Here is a 21,868-nt window from a genome sequence, read left to right on the forward strand (position 1 = left end):
TTTCTGCAAACAATAATTATTAGACATTTTCGGTCAATAATTCACCACGGTTCTAGAACCACTGAGTCTGTTGTCTATAGTGAAGCCAGCCCCTCCCATTAGGCAGCCTTTCCCGCCAGGCAGGTTATTTCAACCAGCCGTCATCCATCGGTTAGCTGATTTTTACCCGGCACCTGGCACGCCGCATCATTTGCACCACGGAAGCTTTATCCGGCTTTCTCATCTATTGAGCAGGTGAGAACTTTCACACTCCTTTCGTACCCCATATACTGTTTAGTTCCCTATCGGCTCTATCAGTTATATTAAAAACTTCCTTGTAAGCTGTTATCTTGGCTTTTTGGTTACTTCAACAGCAGTTTTAATTATGCCCCGCAGGTCACCGTGTCAATCTAGACGGAACCTGAGAAGATCACTCCTTACATCGAAAACACCATCTGTTTTTTTGAACACAGTCATTTTAACGAGAGGTAATGGCTGGTTTATCTTTCACAATATAGCTTGTCTTTTCACTCAGCTGACGAAGGAGAGACTAGTGGCTTGGTGCCTAATAGAATTACGTAGGTTTATGTAGCTTATATTTTACTGGTAAACCCTCGCTTGTTTCAGTTAAGACCTTAATAATTGTTGCATCAACCCGTCGTGTTAAACATACAGTTTTTTTGACACTATATATTCCACCAAAAGATCTATCTAAGCATATTTTTGATGATAATTGCTTTCAGGTTTTTCGAGTTCTTATCGTCCATATTCCGCGTATAGAGATTGCGATACCACAATAGAAGAAATACCTACGTTAGAAACATCATTCTATAGGTAACTTATGCCTCACTCACTATGTACCTATATAGATCGGTATGACAAAACTACGGAAAATAAAAGGTATATATTTTTTTCTCTCTAAACTTTTTTCAGACCCATTTGTAATTCTGAATCCATATAAAATATTTGAGAGAAAGCATACCTAATCTAGGATTGCAATCTTCCTCCTTCTATCAGGTACTATTATCCAGTGTTTTTCTTTTCTCACTCAGACCACTCTCCTTCAATCATTTGGAGAATTGAGTAACTGTTTTAGGGCCCAATAATCTTCTGGCAACTGTGTTTTTACCACCAATGTGCATCACTTATCGCTTGCATCAGCAGTATTCTGGTTGCTTATCTGAGTCACCTTTACTTTAAAAAATTTTTTGGGGGGGAATATTGGAATGACGATATATATTTTTTCCCCGTCCAGATTCAACACGGAATACCTTCTTTTACTAAGAGCATTTTCCGAACCAATCACTGGTCTTTATGATGTAAGTAGGTAGTAAATCAATAATCAAAAACGGGCAAATGTCTATACTCTTTATCAACAATGTGATTTATTATGATATCAACAGCCTGAGAAATGACCAATGGTTCCATGTACTCCCACATTATATCCTTATAGATGTCTATTAACGGACACAAAATGGACAAAGTTAAAGCATGTAGACCCAAGTACTTAAGGCAATGTAATAGTTGTTGTAATAATGGTTTATAAATAACCCTCATTGACATGTAATGTATGTATATTTAGGTATTTTAGACACTATAACTGCTGCCACGCCGAGAATTGTATCTTATGTTATGTTTTTCTATATAATTTCAGATTGCTCTGTGGCTCCTGAAGAAGGCGTTAATTCGCCGAAACGCGCGTCGAGTACTGTATTGTTTGCATCTGTCGGAGACCCTATTAGTGTTGTCTCTATAATTTTAAACTGTATTATGCCTTCAAATGTATTGCGTATATGTAATTTTTATTACTGTATCATATAGGTTGAACTACTATTGATCCACCATATGGTTCTTTTAAATTATATTGTTTTTATATATTAAAAATTTTGTTTTTAGCAAATCCATTACAGCTATTCTAGTGTCCTTGCCTTGGGTCTTCTCACTTGTTTATTTCAATTGAAAGTTTTGACTGCCTAAGAAATTTTGCATACGCTTTGTTTACCCTGCCCTAGGAGTCTGCCATAGCATTACCCAGGGGGTCCTTGTTATTTTCACATTTATTACCCACAGCTTGTCTGTGTAGGGCTGTTCTCGTGTATCATTACAGTTTTTATCACTAATTGGGAGTACACACACCTCAGGCCTTTTCTAGCTAACCATCAAGCCCTATATCAGTTTGACTCCTTTGATACCAGTATGGCCCACTTACAAACCTTTGGCTTTTCCGACGAGGATTTCGCCCTACTAGTAGGAACCAGTGCTACCTTCAGTGGCAATGGTACTCCCAGTAACCCCAACAATGGAGACAGTCACTTACTTATAGAACTCAAAAAAAAGTTAAAACGCATGGAAGCGCATGGGGAGTTCATGTTGGCCTACCTCAGAAATGGTATTATTCCAATGGGCCTTAAAGTGCGTAACATCCCTGGTCTCTTTGTGCACCATAGACCCTTCTTAGAGAAATGGAGTCTCATTGCTAACAGGTGTTCTCGAGATCTCATGATCTTAATTATTGAGACCGCAAAAGAACTTGCGGTAGCTATTAAAACCGAAATCGACCAACTAGAAGCCAAATTAAAAGCAATAGGCAACATAGAGGAGGCCCTTAAGAAAATCGAAGAGGCCAATAAAGAGCTAGAATCTTTCAGCACATACCTAGATAAGCGCAAAAATGACAAACTTATCAAAGATAAGCGTTACTACACACTAGAAGGAACATATCCCTATCTCAAAACAGATTTCTACAAACAAAACCGTTATGTTGATGAGTCCAAATCTACACCCAAAAGAGTAAATAATTTTACCGATACTTCAGATTCTGAGAATGAAAGCAGCAATGCCTATTATGAACCAGAGGGAAATTATAATCAGTACAACGGACCTCAACCTAAACCTTTTTTAGGCAACAGGGGCCTCCGTCGGGGACGCCAGAGAGTACATTTTCAAGGTCAGAACAGGGGACACTTTCAACAATCACATCATCAACATCAATCCCCACACCAACAACATCAACAAATACCCCAGTTCATTCGCGAGACACGCAATCGCCAATACTGGGGACAGGGGATGTGATCCCCATTTTCAACCTTTCATCCAACGAACTCAATCCCCAACTAAAATCATTACTTTCGAAGGGCCTATCTTTTGTTCCACATGCGTATGCAAACATTTTTGAATTACAAACAGACATCATTTCCTTCTTTAGAAGGATTAGACTTAAAAAGTTTTTTGCAACAAGTCCCGATCCCTTGGAGGTCCTAACAGGTCAGAATGACTCGAGACAATTATCACTACCGTCCACCTTTTATCCATCGCTAGATCAACTTGGCCCAGAGGTAGCAACTTTTGAACTTGTTGTATTGCAACAATTAGAGAGGGCCCTTCGCTTCATACCTAAACCCATCTTTAATCTGAGCAAAGAAGAATCAACATCACTAAAAAGCCTTAGAAATAACAATAGCTTGGTAATTAAAAGCTGCGACAAAGGAGGTGGGATTGTCTTGCTTGATTCCACCACCTATGAATCTAAAATGAACACCATGTTAGAAGACACAACAACATATATTAAGATCAGATCAAATCCCTTAGGACAGATATCCAAGAGAATTTTGAATATTACCAAAGGGGCTCTCTACAATGGGGACATTAGTCAAAAAGAATATGAGTTTTTGAATTTCCATCAGGGTAAAACTGCCTGCATTTATGGCATGCCGAAAATTCATAAAAATGTAACCGATCCACCCTACAGACCCATTGTTTCAACCATAGGCACAAACACTGAACCTCTCTCCAAATTTGTTGACTTCTTTCTCTGTCCATATATACCAAAAATTGTGTCGTACATCAAAGACACAGGCGCCATGATATCTAAAGTTGAGAATTTAACTTTTAATCCCCACAGAGATATTCTAGTTACAATGGATATCGAAGCACTGTACAGTAATATACCACAAAAAGAAGCTCTATCAGCAACTAGTTGGTTTATAGACCAGTTTAATGTCAATTGCCCCAAATTATTTGTGTTGGACCTCCTACAAATTGTCCTCACAGAAAACATCTTTGAATTTGGCACCACCCTGTATAAACAAATTAGAGGTGTCAGCATGGGGGCTTCTGTAGCACCGTCTATAGCCAATATTTATATGGCAGAATTTGAATCCAAATTTATCCATAACGAGATAGCCCCATTTCATGAATCCATTTCCCATTGGTCCAGATACATTGAGGACATCTTTTTTATCTGGACCAATGGGGAAGATACATTGGGTGAATTCTTACAATGGATTAATCTAACCGATGTCAATCTCAGATTTACAGCCCACTTCGACAGACATCAAGTTGAATTCTTAGACTTAATTATTAAACACCAAAACAACAAATTGATAGTTGATTTATTCACCAAACCTACTGCTAGAAACACCCTTCTTCATTTCAAGAGTTTTCATCCACGCAGCCAACGTGACAGCATTCCGTTTTCACAGTTCCTCCGTGTCAGGAGGAACTGTACTAATCTTGCCGATTATGACATTCAAGCGAATATTATGCGCCAAAAGTTCTTAAATAGAGGCTATCCTCACAGATTAGTTAGAGACTCGTTCAAGCGAGAAAGATTCTATGATCGTGATTCACTGCTCAGAAAAAAGGTCACCAAACCAAAGAATCAATTAGTCTGTGTGACCAAACATTCCACTCTAGACAACACAGTTAAGCATATTGTGAATACAAACTGGCACATTTTGAATTCGAATACCACATCACAGGCTAAACTTGAAAAACCATTGTTTGCTTATAAACGCAACAAAAATCTCAAAGATCTGATTGTACATTCACGTTTTACTACCAATTGTTCTACTTCTGAATTTGTTCAAAGGTCCATCAGAAATAACCTTCCAGTGAAAGGCACGGTTAAATGCTCTTCCTGTAAATCTTGCTCCAGTATTCTGCAAGGTGAGTCATTTGAGCATAATGGATGTCGTGTGGATGCTAGCGATATGTGGAATTGCAAGACTGCCAACTGCATTTATTTTATCTTATGCCCTTGCCAGCTTGGATACGTTGGCGAAACATCGAGACAAATTCACGTGAGACTTACCGAACATCGTTCGGCTATCCGCACTAACAAAACCACAGCACCACTAGTTAAACACTTTCAAGAACAAAATCACACCCCAGATGATTTTAAATGGTGCATTATTGAGAAAATCAGACTTCCAGAAAACAAAGGCGGTGGTAGAGCCCGTAAGAAACGTGAAGTTTTTTGGATTTTTTCGCTTGGAACCTTCAAAAAGGGACTGAATTCTGACATCCCTTGGGAAAATGCCATCACCTGATTCAGTTATATCATGGTACTATAATATTTCTGCCACAATCACCAATCTACAATTTTTTAGAAAAAATCTTTGTGTTACATATTGCTTGTAACAGTAATCATTTACAATTAGCCCCAGTATGTGGCGACCCTCTAACTAGATCCCGCATAAATAGACATCAATTGTCCCGTAGTTACTGTTTAATTTCACCTCTACCGAGATTATTAACTTTCTATAATACAGTAAGTCCGACGTGAACTCCTCGGGTCCGTTTTGAATTATGATTGTGATAGAACGCGCGGGTCACCCGACCAATAATTTCGCCACTTCTGGCTTCGGGCCCATATATTTCAAATCACCATATACATTGATCAGATGACCTCACACTCTGCTATCAGATATTAGTGAGTCCCTTTCGTTATTCTTCAGTGTACCCGACTTACCATCCACCGACACGGGTACCTATGACCACAATGGATCAGGGAGCTAGCTGTAAAAGGAAAGGCAGCAAAATACAAACCCAACAACTAACATTCAATACCTTTTGTAAAATGACCACGGACAACTGGAAGTTTTAAAGTCTTTATCTAATTTAGTAAATTTCAGAAATAATCAAATTCACAGTAATTAAGCAATCGATAATCAGAATAACAGAAAGTACATAGCTGAATAGAAAATAAGTCAGAGCAACCATTTATAGACTAATGGAATCCGGACACACTTAAAATAAAGGATCAGGAATTAGAACGTTTAAGATGAATTTCTAAAGATGGGATAGACTTTGATTAGGACTGGTATTCTAGATTTATTTCAAGGGAATAAGACAGGAGTTCGGGACATTTACATCTATAGGAGAGTCTATGAAGAGAGACACGCTATGCTTTAAGGCAAAAGTTCTTTAGACAAATTAAGTAAGGAGGTCCTAGACCATATCAGGAAATGACAAACTGCAATGCAAAATATAATTACTAACAGGTAGGGTGACATAGAAACACGTTATGAAACCAATGCAAATGACTTTATAATTCAATGGTTGCGGAAAAGCATGGAAAATTAACATATGCAAAGGTATGTCTTTATTAAAGCAAAAGACAGAAATTCAGGAAGGTGCAAGATTCAGAGTGATATTTACCTAGACTGGTGTGAAAACCAAACCCTGGCCACGGGTCAGTCAGTCAGTCAGAATATCTTTATTCGACTTTTACAAGTCATGCAAAGAATCGAACACAAAAACATCACACATAAAATACATCCATAAAAAGCAGCAAACAAGCTGCACATTAAGAAAGACTATCTACATATATAAAATATTTACATTTCATGTCAAAATAGAAAACATATATTTTTTTTTAAAAACAAGTTCATTTAAGGCGAGGTTAGGCCAGCAGCTTTCGCCCTAGCCGCGGGCGAGGTTAGGCCAGCAGCTTTCGCCCTAGCCGCGCTGGCCACGGGTCAGTTAAGGACAGGAAACCCTCAAGGAAGGATACCCCTCAATGGACAGCAGGTGCAGAATGGACACCCAGGACAGGACAGGAAACCCACAGATTAGGAATCAGGACAGGACCTCTCGGACAGGACCCTCAGGACAGGACCAGCACCCGCAGTTCGGAAGCAACGCCTGCGCTCCACCCTCTCTGCAGCTATCGATCAAGACCCCGATTGGGTCAGCGAACTCCCAGCAAAGTGCTCCGCCAGCACTTTAAGGTTTAGTAAAACCTTAGTCTATGGTCAATTTCGGACAGAGTGCTCCGCAGTACTCTGTATCTTCAGTCACCTATTGAGTGCGTTGGGTCAGTGACAGGTCAGCTAAACCAGACAAGTCGGACAATTTCCCTAGGTAAACCCAGGGTAGTTATACTGTTCTGGGACGGTGTACCACCCCCCCAATGTTGCAAAGTGTCAGAATCCCTCAATTTGGATTGGTCCTAAGGTAGGCTTTGGGTAACACACCAATCAGAGTAGACTATTTGGAGGCCTACTTTGCATTTCTGGGTACCGCCTAGCGAGATTGGGGTTCTCATGAGAAAGTCCAGTGGAATACAATGAAGAGAATACAATTGTTTCAATATGGGCACACATGACTCCGTCCTGCTGGGTCGCAGGTCATTTTCTCAGGAGCATCTTGCCCATCTCTGCCAGCTGGCTGAGTTCCACTGTTCGAGGCTGAACTTCCCCAGACTTCATGACCTGCGCAGAAGGGACCTTCAAGATGGTTCCCGGCTCAGTCAGACCCCCATTTCCCGCGGTATATGAAAAGTAAGCGAGAACAAATTAATACATAGAAATAAATGTATGTAAACACATCATTGGTCTTGTACTTCAAACTTATCATTATAAAAATATACTATGCAGTTTAAATGTTAGCAACATATACACACTCACAAGAGCAACTGCACGAGCAGTACCACGTTATTGCAAAAGCTGTGTATTACGCATGCGCACCCTTTCCCTCCAAAATTTATAACTACGTCAGGACACGTGAGTGTGACTGACGCATGCGCAGAAGCCATTTACTAAGCAGCGGCCATTTTAAAGACATTTATTAGTTGTATTAGAAATACACGTATGCAAGCTTCCTCTACCTTGTTCGAATATGAAAATAAAAGATTAGTAAGACGTACAATTTATTAATTTATTACACACGGGCGAGGTTCTTGACTCGAGCAAGTCGCGATGCGAAGCTTGCTCTATCAATCCCCTCTTTGATGATATTTACTATCATCACAAAAATAATGGAACCAGATGCCAACTTCTTCACACTTTATACAGCTCTATCTCTTCCAACAAACGATCCAGCTTCTCTTTTTCATTTTTAGTAGGGTGAGAATTTTTCACCCTTTTGTATATCTGATTATTCATTTCCTCTAATTCAAGCTCATCCACACTTCGTTTCACTCCTCTGGCATTCACTTGATGCTTTCCGGTGTGTTTACGACACTTGCAACAGACAAATATGAAAAATAGGATAAGACCTATAATTCCAATTGGCATCAGTACCTTAAACAATAAGCTTTTACCTAAGCTAGCAAACCAATGACCTACATTTGAGAGACCATCTACCAATCTCTTCCAGGCACTGTCAACCTCGAGTGGTTTGAGTTCCCTTTCCAAATTAGTAATGTTTTTCACGTATCTTTTGAGCTGCACACTTATGTCCGGAATATAAGTGCAACAATGTTGCGCCTTCAACATCCGGCAGACTCCGCCCTCTTTTGCTAATAGGGTATCAAGAGCAAGTCTGTTCTGCAAAACCATTGATCTGATCGCAACCATTTCGGTATTGACCAGCAGAAATCCATGAGCTGTGTCAGTAGACAACACATCCACTATAGTGGACAATTTGCAAATTCTGTGAGTGTTCAGAACCACTCCCACTCCAGGTATCAGTGCACTGAAAATACTACCCATTATTTCACCTATGCTTTCTCTTTTACTACGCACTAAGCCATTAGTATTTTCACTGCTTCCAGCAACTTTGTTCACATGGTATATTTTCGGGAAGACTATGCCAAAATAGCAGCTTCCATACCAGTGATCCGGTAATTTGAAATAAGCCTTGTCCCCACATATATAATAAATTCCAGGAAACACAGGCTCTGACCCATTTTTGAAACCCCAACCTCCAATTACCTTGTAATTATGTTCACATTCACTGGAACCAATGAAAATGTTATTATAGTAGCTAGTCTTCTCGCGGTGAAGACATAGCTTTCCTTTCTTTTCAAAATCCAGCAACAGAGCAGGACCCGCTCCACCATTTGAGGTGCCTTCCATGTTCTCAGCCCATTTTGGCCTTTTCTGTGTTTCGTCATCTGCCTTTCTTTTTATTTTTATTCTTCTCTTCTCTGCCATGTTCAGGAACATCTTTTCCTGCTCACGCAAAGAACAGGTCAAGTTATCTCTGTGTGCGTCACCTATGTCTATATTACCTATAGTCAGAAAGTATTCGCCCATATAGCGAGTAACGTCACTTTTAGTATGTACAGGATTCAAGTTCCCACGTATAGGGAGTTCAGAAAAGATCACGTCATTGTTCGAGTAATAGTACTGTAACGGTCCTCTTTTGTAAAATAAGCTAGCTAAAATGCTACAGGAAATTCCATATGTTAGGGGCAGGTGATGGTATGTCACGCCTTCAGCCACAGAGGTAGGTAGCTTCATGCAGACATAGCAATCTTCAATTTCCATAGTCTCTACATAGTGTATTAACAAGTTTGCGAAAACATTTAAATGCGTTCTATTCTTTACTCCATGATAATGTAGTCCTCCCTCATCTGATGCTTCTAGGTCTCGTTTTGTTTGTCTGAGTGCTCTCTCATGTATTGCTACACTTTGTGTTGTTAGTTCTTCAGTCTCAGTATTTACAATCTTGTAGTGTAGTTCCTATCATCCCAATAGGCTCTGCGCATTGGAATAATACCTACAGCAGTAAAGGCCTAGGCCAGACGTTAACTAGGTCTACTACTGTCGATACTAGACTTAAAGTTTTGGGTTTGCCAGCTTAGCTCAGAGTTCACTAGAAACTTTCTCGAATGTTCAGGAAAGAATTAACTCCCCTGATTAGACAAGAAGGGATTTAGTTTCTGACAACCATAGAACATGACAACTTTCCTCTCCCCTAATCAAGAGTAAATCTCGAGAGTCGTGTGAACAAAAGGCAATTTATTTTACTCAGTCAGTACGTGCATTCTTAGTCTCATCAGAATGTAGAGAAAAGGAAGAGACGGGCGTGTTCAATAAAAAGGTGTTATTTATTGATCAGTCTCTTTTCTCATACAAGAGAAATGGATCGATATTATTGCAATACTTATAGCTAAGTAAAGTGCATACATTAAAAGCAATAGTATAAAATAATACTGTAAAAACATTGATATGGTTTCTAAGCCATAAGATGTTTTAAAATGAATAAAATATATTACATACACATATACATTTGACTAAACGTGCTCAACTGGTGTTTCTAGATACGCCTACCCCGTGTACCTGACCTAAGCCTAATACGAGGGCGGGAATAGAAAGTTACAGTTTAAGTTAAGTTTGTTTTTGCCAAGTGAATAACTAAAGAATTCTCTGTGAGGGGTTATTCAGTTCTGTACCTGGAAGTTAGGATGAATGAGGAATGGTATCTCTTTCTCTGGTCTCGATATTCCAGGCTGCCTGCGAGGGCTACCCAGAAACGCCGGTGCTGGATTCTCGGCAGGAGAAAGCAGCGCGTCTCTCAGCGCGTCAGGAAGGCGGGGCTGCTGCCAGCGGGGTCTGCTCTGCTCTTGGCTTCGGCAAGTATGGCTGCTCCGTCTCGTCACCACGCGTGTGTTTGCATAGGGCAAGATCGGTAATATTTATACCTTTAAGGTGCCGAGATTGACGTAAGGATGGACATAGATACGTCAATAAGGATGTCATACGACTTGCTCGTTAGCACATTCTTTTACTGAAGTTCTCGGTGAAATCAAAACAATGGCCGCAGGGTTTTGCCCAGGTTGTCATAGGTTTGATTTGTTATGAGAACTCCGTATGCCTTATCAGGGGCTGGAGGAATATCGCTTGTCTAATTAGATCGCAAGCGTTATGACCTAATCAGATAACACGTTCCTGTGCCGTAGTGTGACTGCATCAGATAACGGTATCTGCATCATGGGGGTTTTCTGCCTCATGGGCTGACTGCTAGTTAACTTGTTGGTTTGTTTAACTAGAATAGGGTCAGGAATAGGGGGATCGATTCAGAACCTATAGGAATACATGACACCCACTCCACGCTAACTATGGACATATTTACTAATCTAGGCATAGTATAACATAGTACAACATACTATAGAGTAGTGTGTATACCTTACCACCCCAAAATACATAAATGCATTTTGAAATTCTTCAAATATACGGAAAAATTGCAGACATATATATTGTATGCACTCAAGCTATGGAATAATGCTAAAGTTAGCACGTATTTGTATACATTATTGCTTATTTGGTATATGAGAATTACACATGAAATGGTTTCTTAAATACAGAAAAAAGTTTCGAGACCATTCCATCACAGAATAAAATATTTGTGAACATACCAGCGGGCAGCTAAAGTCTATAAAGTATCTAAAAATAGAAATCTTAGTTCTTTAGGAATAGTTTCTTATTTAAGCAGAAGAGAAGTGTCCCGAAAAACCGAAAAAATGAATTGGGGCTTCTGAAAGAGTTGCTGTCCGTGAACTGGAGTGAAAAATAGTTCATGTGACTTTATTATTTAAAGTTGAAGGCCGAATTCAGGGAACGCCGTGTGCGAGCTTGCTCAAAAGTCTCTATTTCTGTTCGGGTGAGAACATCATATCATTTAGGCTTTCGAAAAAACTGTCAACAGCTTCCTGGGAAAGTTCTACTAACTCGGAAATAGGTGTAATCATGCATTCTTGTGCATGATTGTCTCCATTGACATTCTGATTCGCATTGCTGACAGAAGGTCGTACCTGTTCGATGCTGCTTTCATCTTGAACTTCACTACCCATCAATCGCAGTGGTGAAGCTTCCACGAATGCCGTCATCAGGATTGGTAGCCTTTGAGGGCAGCACAAAGCATGAACCTTGATCGGGCTCAACAATGTTTCTGCATCCATTGGCGCATCCGATTGTAGCGTCAGACAGGTGTCTAACACGCATTCTTCTCCGCATAGCAGACACCTTAATACAGGTAAAACACATCTTTGCCACATTGGTCGAAATGATAGAAACCAAGTCATGTTCAGGTCTCTAAGCCGGGAGAGTCCCAGGATTTTTGATATCCGGTCCAGGGTTTTTTATATCCGGTCCCGGTATCCAATGGCTAGGATTGTTTCTTCTCTTGTCGCCAGAGTTTTGTCTGTGACATGGGTTGCCATAACGAAAAAGAAGGACTAAGAATAGGATTCCTGCAATTAGTCCCAAGATCAGGGGAAGTCCGCCAAAAATCGAATGGACGAAATCTGGAAAAATACCCAGTATGGCTTTGAATGGTGTTAATGCCATTGAAAATACTGTCTTAAATACCTTTGAGACCCCATTGGTATCAGAAATATTTAAGATTTCATTCAGGATTTCCGCGAAATGTACGGGGGAATTAGTTGATAATAATGTATGTATCTCTGCAGTCGTCCTTGCGACTTGTAGATCATACGTTTCTTTTGATGACGAGAGCCTGGTAGGCGTCTGAAGAAGCACTGTTTTCATTCTGCTTAAAGTATCTATTCGAATAGAAGTAATTTTCAAATCGGGCCATGCCCTTGCCTCCCTGTCTGGGAAGGAGCTGGGGAACAACGAGCGTCCACAGCACTTGACCTTCGCAGTGGTAGTTACTAGATAAGGAGTCCCGGGCATAAGACTACAACATCTGCGGTCTACAATTAGAATGTAACTCCCATTATAGAGTCTTTGAAAGAATGGTTCTATTTCTGTTGCAGGTGCGCCTTGCTGGTGACATGAAAGGTTGTATGAATTCCCTTCACAGGCTCCATGCAAACTAATTCCGTTACACAGAAGTGTGCCACTTAGTGACATCGCACAATTGTTGCCACTAAGAAACACTTTCTGTCCTTTATTACTGACACATGCATGTGAATAGGGCAGGTTCCATGTTGTTTTAAGGTACCCCTTTCCCAATTTCTCGTACATGCCAGCCTGTATATATTTTTGGCAGTATTGAAACCTGAAGGTTGAGATTGGAATATTTATTATCCCATGTATTATCCATTCACTGACAGGTCGTTCTGACATTGTCACTGGTAATCTCTCAAGTTTCTCAATGCTCAGGATTGTATAATCAGCACCCTTTTGTGCCATACTGATTTGTCTATCAGTAAGGTTAAAGATTTGGAATAGTGACGTTGTGTTGATTAAACGCCAAGGCACATAGCCTGAACGCAGATTTTGTAACGTCCAGCCAAGCTGTACAATAGAACGCAATTGTGACTGACCGTGTTGTAATAACAGTAAGTCTTGCGATAATATATCGATTGCTGAAGACACAATGCTGTCCAAAGAAAAAATTCTGGAGGACAGAGTCATTAACCCATTGTCCACTACAGAAAGTGATTTTTCCAAATTAATACGGTCAATTTCCCGTATTCTCTCTGCTGTTTCAATTTGAGTAACCTTCCAGGCCTCATTGTATGCTGCATATACAGAGGCTGCTATGAAACGTTTTTGACGCTGTTTGCGTGGTCCCATTATGAAATCACGCAAGTCAGCACCATCAGTAAGTAAAGTTAGGTGTTGCTTAATTTCTGCCAGTGTGGAAGTTTGTAGCCATTGAAGGCATAATTTGCCCACACTGTAGGTGGTTATTATCCCTGGGTAATGTCTTTGAGGATATCTAGGGTCTGGCCTGGTCATTTTGAACCCCTGCGTTTTGTTCAGGAATCTGTCTTGACAGTTATTAGTATCTGTGGGCCAGATCAACCACTGTTTCCAATCAGGATGTGTTCTGTTTTGGTTTAATATATGGTTTACGTCTATCTCTTCATCTGTATCAGAGTTATTGCTAAACATTGTTGGCTTTGGAATAGACGGTTTATTTAAGTCTTTGATTTTGGCTAAGCCAAGACAGGTGGTCTGTTGAACAGTGTCATTTAAAAATATCATTTGTTCTGGGATCATGCAGGCTCTAAACAAAGCTTCTATACCCTGTACTTGCCAATCTTTTGTACCCCAAACACTTTTCAATTCAACATTTTTGTCCCAATAATCAAAACCAAAAGTATTCATTTGTTCAAAGAATGAGTCTGAATATATCAATTTTGTGTTGGTTATCATGGTCTTGGTCCCTGTCTTATTTGATAATTTAAAATAAAATGCTTCAGCATTACTTGTGTTAAAACCTGAAAAATATGAATATTTGTCGTAAACGGTTCTTGAGCTCCCTTTTGGAGGTGTTGCACAATGTTCCCATTGATTATAGTTTAAAACATTTCTAGGTTGTGCAGATCTATGTAAAAAATGGTTACCATAGTGGTTATAACAGTACATACTATCATAATTGGTAGAACCCTGCAAATAATCATGTTTGGTAAATTTAGCAGACATTACTAAATCAGACATCATATTATTAATGCTTTCGAAGTCCCAATCATCAGCAAATGAGTTTGGTTTTACAAAGTCACTCAAGGAGATCTTAATTTAGTGTGGATATTTCAGGATCTCGACCGGACCATAAATTTCATAGTCAGTGTTGTCCCAGGCTACCCCACCAGGTATCGGATTGGCTGTGAAGTTGGCTGAAGAAAGTTCTCTTTTCTCGACGTGTGAAGATGTGTGTGGTTTGAGGATCAAGTTGATTTTCTGACTTGCTGTGTCCATATTTGCATATTTTCCCTCAATAAAGCGTCCCAATGTTAGTACCATGATGAGCCAAAGTATGAGGATAAATGCACCAAAACCCACCCAAAATTCAATCCATGGAGAAATCAGATATGTTTCTTTCAGTTGTTTCAAAAGTTCCTTAGCTTTATCTTTAAAGGTTTTTGATGATGGCTGTGTCTTTGATTCACTGAAGCCTTCAGAGGAATCATCGAAGTTTATGAAGTAGCTGGATGCAGTTCTGTCAATTGTTCCAATTGGTTCAGGATTTCTCTTTCTTGCATTTTCACTTGGTACTTCATTATAAATTGGTGTGTCTCTGCTAAATGTTTTTATTTGGGTTTTCAGAGGTCTGAGTTCTATTGCATTGTTGCATAGTCCTTGTTGTTCTTCTGTAGGCGTTTCGAATGTGATGAGCCTCTTCGTTAGGACCTCTGTACTGGTAGCAAACCTTGGTGTTCTGCTACTTATTGGGAGTCCACTTGGCCTACTGTTTGTTATCGGCCACATGTTGTGGTTTTACCAGGTCGATGGATACAACTCGGTTCTCCTTTTTACCAGCAAGTGGCGGTAGTACAACTGATCTTGTCCCGTTGACAGACAAGACAGGAACTGCTTTTCTGTAAGAAGGCCCAAATTCCTTCTTTACCGCGATCTTCTCCCTGACTAGATCCCCGACTTTAGGAATCCAGACAGGTCTTGCTGGGACAGGTGGTGGTTCTTCAGTGGTTGTTGGCTGTTGTTTCAACTTTATGTTGCTCAGGTCTTTTCTTGTTTTGTTTAAGTCCTGCAAAATAGCCAAACGGTCTTTGATATCAAAGCTTTTTTCTTTCACCACTGAAGTCTGACTGTCAAGGTCAGAGATAATCATCCTAGTTCCGAATAATAATTCGTACGGACTGAATCCCTTCAGAGAATTTCTTGGCAAGTTATTGAGACTACATTGGACACTTATTAGATGTTTGACCCACCCTGCTCCCGTACCTAATATCCTTTCCGTTATAGATTGCTTTATGCCTTGGTTTTTTCTTTACACCATCCCGTACCCTCAGGAAGGAAGTGAGAAGATTCCCGCTGGGCTATGCTCATTTGGCCATGTTTCCCCCCATGCTTGAGGGCTAGAGTGGAGACAATGGTCAAACATAGCATGCTCTTAGCGTATATGCCATTTAGACTCGCAAATCTTTGTATAACAGTCCGGACGTCAGCCGAGTGCTGGTGATCTACATTATATGTGGAACTAGCCTGTATATGTTAATCGCAACCCTTCCTTTTTACTCCTGATTTTTTCTGGAGTAGAACGACGAGGTATTAAACTGTTTCTCTCCCCACTGCGATCTCTGTTGCAGTTTGGGCAGTTTTTTACAAACATGGTGTGACGCAGGCTCATGCCTGGCCACCAGTACCTTGATTGTAATTCTTCCAGAGAATCTTTTAGTTTGAGGTGTCTGAGACCCTTCCCCATATGTGCGTCTGCGATTAACAAGTTTCTCCTGTCCATGTTTGGAATCACTCTATCCCCCACTCCAGGGATTCGAGCAAAAGGGACGGAGTTTGCATCGATTATGTATGTATAATTGAGTGGATAGTTGATCGGTAACGCTGAGCAGTCGCCTTTTGATGACGTTTTTACTGCCAGCACTGTTTCACCGTCAATGTATTTTAATGTACGCTTTTTCCGATCTACGGGAGCCGTTTTAGTTGCTGCCGCTGTGGCTGTTTCAGCCAATGAATTCCCTGCAACGTGAACGCCATCACGCTGATGACTCAGTGAGTGTGTCACGTGAGTCTTTGGTAGTTCTTTTTGTAAAAGAGCTATTTGTTCCCAGAGCAGTTTCTGCTTTATTGGTGCATCTGTGTCATCTTTGTAACCGTTTTGAATCCATGTCTGCAAATCCTTGTTATATGATTTGACGCAGTAATATGAATCTGACACTATAAGTGTCGGGAATTCGCGATCCGCATTATCTAGCGCCATTTTCAATGCTATTATTTCTGTTTGTTGTTCAGAATTAGTTTCTACTGAGTGTGTTTTTGTTAATAGAGGTTTTAGTTTACCTCCGCGCCACACTTCTTTTGTAATCCCACATGTGGGGTTGTATGCTTGTTCTCCCCAAACGGGAGGTTGAGCATGTCCGTCTGTATAAATTACACAGGCGTAATGTCGTAAAGGCAGAATATCGATTGGCAGAGGGTATGTTTCTTCATATTCTAGATTTTTCAACTCTTCTAGTTCTTAGAAAATTGTCAACCAGGCTATACTTGATAATTCATATCCTACGTACAAGACTGTTAGATGGGCAATTCTGGATTTTTTAAAATTGAATTTGTAACCCTCTGCTGCGAATCCAAGTATTATGGTGTTCACTCTCTTCAAGTGAGTCTCCAAGTCATCATCTGTTAAGTAAATGTCATCGACATAAGATAATGCTTCATCATCATATAGTTGTAGTAATTCTGTTACTCTCGCTGAGAATACCCCCGGGCTGTTCTTGTACCCCTGGGCTAACCGACAGAATTGTTTTTGAGTGCCATTTATTGAGAACGCAGTTAAATATCTGCTCTCTGGTGCTATGTTTTGACAAAAGAATCCATTAGAGATGTCTAAGGTTGTTTTGTATTTTTTGCGCACTATGTTATTCATAAGTGCAGCACTGTGTGAGTTTTGCACTGCAAAAGTTTTGCAACATGTGTTAAGGTGTCGGTAATCCAAAACTAGACGATATGAATTGTCTGGTTTGGCGACCGGAAACAAAGGGTTGTTCATTTGTGAGGTGCAAGTTTCAATCACCCCCTGGTATTCTAGCTGATCTAGTATTTCATTTACCTGTTTTTTAGCTTCTTGCTTAATTGGGTACTGCCTTTGTGCAGTTGGTTGTGATTTTAACTGGATTTTGTGAGGAGGAGAATCCTCATCCCATCCTACATGATTTTTATATAAGGCAGGAGCTAGAGCCACTGCCCACTTTCTAGCAAGTGTGTATTTTTTATGAATTGGAATTTGATTTGAGAAGGCAGGCATAATTACTTCTTCGCCATGAGGGCACTCCCTGACAAACTCTGGTGGCCAGTCTTTTTCAGCTAGAAGGATATCATAGCCCTTGGAGAGATTATCCCAAAATAGTCCCCTTATTTTCCTAGTCTTATCCCCCTCTATACGCAATGTTATTTCGTATATTTTGTGAGGTTTGCTAACTCTGGTGTCCGCAGTTTCCACTTGAAGATATTCATTCGTGTCCACTGTCTCCAGATGATTCATAAGGACTTTGCGAGCTATGCTCACTTCTGCTGCGCTGTCTAGAATTGTCTGAGCCCACTCTCCGTTTTTCAGTTGTGTCCTCAGTATTCTCGGCATTGTTAACTACCTTGATACTGGCTACCTTCTTTTTTGGAAATTGTAATTTCTTTTTTAGCTGAGCAGGTTCCTTGTCTTTGGACTTGGTGTGCTCTTCTCTTTGTTCTGATCGTCCTCTTCTTTCCGATTTCTGCGAGGAAGTCTGAAAAGATTGAGAGGGACGTGTATCAATGTCTTGATATCTATCAGGCTTTTTAATATTATCCCTATTTCTAAGGTTATATCTGTTCCCAGAGGGGTCACTCTGGGGTGACCTGTGTCTTTGGTTCGGAGATTTCTCTCTTCGCCTAGGAGACCTTCCTCTGGACTGGAATTTCTTTTCTTTAGGATTGGATTGTTTGTTTCCATCCCAGTTCTTTTTTGGTGAATTATTATTAAAAAATATTTTTTCTGGACTTTCAGTCAGTTGTGGTTTTACTGGTATTCCACCTAAACTATCTCTACCTAGTTCCTCATAGGATTTTTCTATGATTCTGGCAATTTCAGCTGGTTGGTCTGCTATATCTGTTTCTTTTAACCTCTGGCGGATCGCCACGTTTGCTGCTTCTCCCTTTATGTTGGCTAATAATATAGCCGAGACCTGCTTGAAGTCTTTCAGTAATTTCATACCAAGAGTTAAAGCGGGTTCAGGTCCATATTCATCTTGAATTTGTTTTAGCACATCTGGTATTACCGAAATGGATGGAACACCGTGCGTTTTTGTGTAGATGGAAGCAAAGACTGTACCCCAAGTGTCACAGTCCTCAATGTGTGGTGCGATTCCCATTGGAAGGCAGATAGTCAGAATCCTGTGCTTTTCTAGCGGGGTGGTGTCAGGAAACACCGCCTCTATTTGGGTGATTTTTTGCGCTAGCCAGAATGGTATTTGTTCCCGTTTAGCCGGTACTTTACCTAGGCAGGATTGGATGTTCTGTGGTGTAATTTTATTTGTGTTCCCCTGGTGAGGGGTCAGCTGTGGAAGTTTAATCGCTGGCTGAATTGTTGATGTCCGCATCACATACTGAACTAATTGTCTATGAATTTTTATTAATTGTTTTAGCTGTGTTAACAGCTCTGCTGCAGACATCCCATTGATGTCTGGATGTGGTGTGTATCCGGCTAGGACCGGCCACGTTGCTCCTGGTCTACCTAAAGGACCGAGCCTGGTGATGTGATTGTTATGTTTTAGGGCGCCATCAAATAAGAGCAAATGCTCTTGAAATTTGAGTGGTACTTCCACCTCCTCGAAAGGAGTGTACTCATTAGGAGGTTCCTCTATTTTGTAATAGTGGAAGTACTTTGTTACAGCATTTGCTGCTGGAAAATGTATCCATGAATAGTATACCTCTGTCTGCCGATATTCGTGTGCCTCAATTACGAATATGACTGTGCCACCTCTAGGTGTCAGTCCATTTTCTATAAGTTTCAGGGTTATAGATCTCCTTTTGATGACCGGGATGAGTATTATATCCCCGTCCGCATCTAGTGCTGCAGCATCAGCCGCTGCGAGTTCAGCTGCTAATCTAACTGCCTCTCTTTCTTCTTCATTGTCTGACATTTTACTGTCCTGAAGGTTATTTCTTTTGTTTGCAGATCAGGTTTCTTATGGAAACAAAGATTAGATGCACAATATTTTGGAACAGTGTATCCTTCAACGTTGACTTGTACCAAGAACCATACATATGAGTTCCCTCCTGCGAGGTCTGGCGGATATAACCTTTCACCCACTCCAGACGTCTTTGGAGTATTTGGGAAAAGGGGTCTGAGTGAGAAAGCACGACTGAGTTACTCTAAATGTCTTACGTTAGTTTTATCGCCCTTTCCAAACGCGTTGGGCGCCATGTAGTGTAGTTCCTATCATCCCAATAGGCTCTGCGCATTGGAATAATACCTACAGCAGTAAAGGCCTAGGCCAGACGTTAACTAGGTCTACTACTGTCGATACTAGACTTAAAGTTTTGGGTTTGCCAGCTTAGCTCAGAGTTCACTAGAAACTTTCTCGAATGTTCAGGAAAGAATTAACTCCCCTGATTAGACAAGAAGGGATTTAGTTTCTGACAACCATAGAACATGACAACTTTGCTCTCCCCTAATCAAGAGTAAATCTCGAGAGTCGTGTGAACAAAAGGCAATTTATTTTACTCAGTCAGTACGTGCATTCTTAGTCTCATCAGAATGTAGAGAAAAGGAAGAGACGGGCGTGTTCAATAAAAAGGTGTTATTTATTGATCAGTCTCTTTTCTCATACAAGAGAAATGGATCGATATTATTGCAATACTTATAGCTAAGTAAAGTGCATACATTAAAAGCAATAGTATAACATAATACTGTAAAAACATTGATATGGTTTCTAAGCCATAAGATGTTTTAAAATGAATAAAATATATTACATACACATATACATTTGACTAAACGTGCTCAACTGGTGTTTCTAGATACGCCTACCCCGTGTATCTGACCTAAGCCTAATACGAGGGCGGGAATAGAAAGTTACAGTTTAAGTTAAGTTTGTTTTTGCCAAGTGAATAACTAAAGAATTCTCTGTGAGGGGTTATTCAGTTCTGTACCTGGAAGTTAGGATGAATGAGGAATGGTATCTCTTTCTCTGGTCTCGATATTCCAGGCTGCCTGCGAGGGCTACCCAGAAACGCCGGTGCTGGATTCTCGGCAGGAGAAAGCAGCGCGTCTCTCAGCGCGTCAGGAAGGCGGGGCTGCTGCCAGCGGGGTCTGCTCTGCTCTTGGCTTCGGCAAGTATGGCTGCTCCGTCTCGTCACCACGCGTGTGTTTGCATAGGGCAAGATCGGTAATATTTATACCTTTAAGGTGCCGAGATTGACGTAAGGATGGACATAGATACGTCAATAAGGATGTCATACGACTTGCTCGTTAGCACATTCTTTTACTGAAGTTCTCGGTGAAATCAAAACAATGGCCGCAGGGTTTTGCCCAGGTTGTCATAGGTTTGATTTGTTATGAGAACTCCGTATGCCTTATCAGGGGCTGGAGGAATATCGCTTGTCTAATTAGATCGCAAGCGTTATGACCTAATCAGATAACACGTTCCTGTGCCGTAGTGTGACTGCGTCAGATAACGGTATCTGCATCATGGGGGTTTTCTGCCTCATGGGCTGACTGCTAGTTAACTTGTTGGTTTGTTTAACTAGAATAGGGTCAGGAATAGGGGGATCGATTCAGAACCTATAGGAATACATGACAATCTCAGTAGGGTCAACATTAGCATTTTTGTTCACCGCAAAAGGAATGAAAACTGTTAGTCCTATCCAAATTAATATCAGTATAACTATACTACATACACATACCTTGCAGCATGTTTTGCAACGACTGCAACTAGGTCTACCATTCACGTTTGAATCAGACATTTTGGCTCAGAAGAAGTTTCTCGACCCCTCTTTGTGTCTTTACACCAGTAGCTTACTTTGTGCAAATTCACGGTGGCTCGTCTTCTTCTTCGGCAGAGTACTCAGCGACTGGTTCTCCGTCGCTCTCGTCAGTTATATCAAGATCTTCAAATTCTTCTAAAATGAGCGTCCATTCAGGAGACTTGTACTTTTTGTTTTGTCTTTTTATTCGATCACTCCTTCTCTTGGAAGTATCTTCTGGTTGTTCTGCTATGCGAGCACTTCTTTCTTCTGCACGTTTTTCTTCTACTGTTTTTATTCTCAGTCTCAATTTCTTTATGTATCCAGGTTCAATGTGCTTTCTTTTCTTAAGTCTTTTAGTTGGTACCGAGACCTCGTTCTCTTCTCTTGCCCTTTTATTTTCATTAGTTTGTGGCAATTCTGCTTCTTCTATTTCCCTTCCTGTCTCACTAGTTCCAGGACTTGCATCTATTTCTTCTGCCTGGTTACTAATCTGGCCTTGTTCAGGAGAATTTTGGTTTTGCCTTTCAAATGTCTCTGTTTCTGTTTCC

At 40.5% G+C, this 21,868-nt stretch overlaps 1 protein-coding gene across 1 annotated transcript in view; it reads right to left on the reverse strand.

Moving 5' to 3' along the window:
- Positions 1–21,868, reverse strand: part of LOC144783423 (peptidoglycan recognition protein 3-like) — a 173,171-nt gene that overhangs the window by 947 nt on the left and 150,356 nt on the right. The gene's annotated exons all lie outside the window — the stretch shown is intronic.

This window comes from Lissotriton helveticus, chromosome 9 (assembly GCF_964261635.1).
Source record: "Lissotriton helveticus chromosome 9, aLisHel1.1, whole genome shotgun sequence".
NCBI lineage: Eukaryota > Metazoa > Chordata > Amphibia > Caudata > Salamandridae > Lissotriton > Lissotriton helveticus.